We start from the raw sequence: 3,017 nt of genomic DNA on the forward strand, positions 1-3,017 counted from the left end.
GTTTCTGGATGACCTCTGCTGTTTCAGGGGTCATGGCTGTGGGGTTGGGTCTTCCACTTCAGTTGCCTCCACTTCCAGGTCCTGTGTAATATCCTGTAATATAAAACAAAAATTAACTCCATTTAAAAATGTGTGGGTACAATACAATACAAATGTGTGTGTACTTACCAGATCAAGACTCTCCGATGCCTCCTATTCCACAAGAGTGGGACAATCCGGATCCAGATTACACTGTGACCTTATCCTTGGTTCTTGCTCCAAAGTGAATTTCATGAGGTCATAAATAATACCACAGCGAAATACACAAAAATAGTGGACACAGATAAGTCACAATCGCTCTGAATGAATAATACTTCCCTCTTGTAAGACGGAAGCAATGTAGGTGAAATGAAGATGTTCCTTCTTTGTGCTAGATTTCAATCTTGGGTAAGATCATCAACGCTCAAAGGAAACATAAAACAGAACAAAAACACATCATGGTGTAATACGTCCACAATAGAGATTGATGTGACTCCAAAAAATGTGTTGAATTAAGTGAATCAGGAGTTTCTAGATGGCGTACCGTACTCACTCAGTGGAAATGGTAAATAAACATAATGGTATATTTATGTGGAACCCACTCTTGAATGGATATATCCTAGTTAAGGAGTGAAAAATCGCAAATTATGTAGTTGTGGGTATATACATGTGCGTACCCAAACTCAGACTATCAGTGTAGATGAAAACACATAAAGGTATCTTTCAACTGAATCAGCTAGTGATGGTTTTTCAATAAGGATGTGCGTATTTAAGCTGTTACACTCACTTCAAGGTTTCTTTATACCAGAGACAGGAAAAAGAACCAAATACCAGATTCCAAGTCCATAGAAAAGGGGGTTACAGTTTATTAATAATCAGCACAAAGTAAAAAAACATCCATGGAAAAGTTAAAAAACATAGGCCTTCATTCCGAGTTGTTCGCTCGGTAAATTTCATCGCATCGCAGCGATTTTCCGCTTAGTGCGCATGCGCAATGTCCGCAGTGCGACTGCGCCAAGTAAATTTGCTATGAAGTTAGGATTTTTACTCACAACTTTTTCTTCGCTTAGGCGGTCGTAGTGTGATTGACAGGAAATGGGTGTTTCTGGGCGGAAACTGGCCGTTTTATGGGCGTGTGGGAAAAAACGCTACCGTTTCCGGAAAAAACGCAGGAGTGGCTGGAGAAACAGGGGAGTGTATGGGCAAACGCTGGGAGTGTTTGTGACGTCAAACCAGGATCGACAAGCACTGAACTGATCGCAGATGCCGAGTAAGTCTGAAGCTACTCTGAAACTGCTAAGAAGTTTGTAATCGCAATATTGCGAATACATCGTTCGCAATTTTAAAATGCTAAGATTCACTCCCAGTAGGCGGCGGCTTAGCGTGAGCAACTCTGCTAAAATCGCCTTGCGAGCGATCAACTCGGAATGACCTCCATAGAGAACATGTACTTGGCTAGGTGGTTGGTGAGTGGGCAGTCCGGAACACCCAACACCCCCTTTTTCCATCTTTTTACACCTGTGGTTATTTTTTGTGCTGAGTACATGTCCTCTATGTTTTTTACTTTTCTATGGAGAAATTTTCTTCAGTTTTGTTTTAAGCCTTGTTATTTTAGGTATACTGTCTGGGCAACAGTATACCTGCACCGTGGGAGTTACGGGGGACGGTAACCGGCCTCTGTAAGGTGTCAGAGCCACTTCCCCTCAGCACAGCCACCGCCCTGAGAGTCAGCACGCCGCACACCCCTAACGCTGCCTGAAGATAACAAAAGTGGTGAACAACATGGCGGCGAACAGGACCCTCCACGGGGTTACCCGCTTCAGCCCCCTGCACAAAACTGGCAGCGATTGTACAAACTAGCTAATATGTGAGGTTTGCACACTGTGGGAGACTTGGCCAGTATAAACATTGTCAGCGGCTTTGCCACCATTATAGGAAGCGAATGTTCAGAGCGGTACCAGAGGCATTTTGGCGCCTTCCTCTGCATAACAGCAGCTTCAAGGACACACAGCTCCTCCAGAGATCCGGGAGACACTGGAAACTGGTACAGGGGTGTACTAGCTGGGGGAGAGCCCTATTGCACACAATATAGTGTCTTTAAAAAGATACACAATCCGGATTACTGGTATATAGATATATTTCAGCTTGCAGTTGTTACTACAAGCAGGGGGGGTGCTGCTCTCTCACTCTGAGTCTCCATCGCACACGCAGTGAGGCAGGCTGGTTATACTTGTCTGTGAGTTTTGTGTGTGAGTGTTGTTCTCTGTCAATATAGTTATACATGCTGTATGCAAAGTTTGTAATACCAGATTCTCCCCTTCTACCACTGGGTCCCTATTGTGTGACCATTGCAGTCAGTCTTCTCAGGTCAGTGTGGAGACTAGGGGGGAGAGTCAGGAGCCTTCTTGGCTCGTGCCATTAAGACTATGATGGTTGACATGTCATCCCAGCTTGATGCTAATAAGCAAACAATACTACAACTGCAACAGGCTGTTGTAGACCTTGCAGCAAAGGCTGATGACAGATATCCTTCCCTCCATAGTTCAGGGGCACTTAAGTGTGGGCTGCGTGCTCTTCTAGCAGATGAGGAGGATATTCTGGGGGAGGAATTGGCACCTGATATAGAAGATTCCACTCCTGCAGAGGATATTGAACCCCTAATTCTTGCTATCAGAGATGTACTAAAAGCTCCTTTAGAAGAGGCTGCTTCAACCTAGTCATTTTTTCTTGGGCAGAAAAAAGTTAACATCACCTTCCCCGATTCTCCAGAATTAGATGAGGTTTTTAAACAAGCCTGGAAAAATCCTGAAGATAGATATCAGGTTACTAGAAAGATTTTATGTTCTTTCCCATTCACACCAGAGGGTAGAAATTATTGGGAAGAACCCCCAGCTGTTGACGTTTCTGTCCCCTGACTCTCTAAGAAGGCAGTGTTATCGGCGCCATGGTCTTTTCAGCTCAAGGACCTTGGGGATAGGAAAATAGAAACTACGCTACAA

This window comes from Pseudophryne corroboree (genome assembly GCF_028390025.1).
Source record: "Pseudophryne corroboree isolate aPseCor3 chromosome 3 unlocalized genomic scaffold, aPseCor3.hap2 SUPER_3_unloc_82, whole genome shotgun sequence".
In the NCBI taxonomy this organism is placed as follows: domain Eukaryota; kingdom Metazoa; phylum Chordata; class Amphibia; order Anura; family Myobatrachidae; genus Pseudophryne; species Pseudophryne corroboree.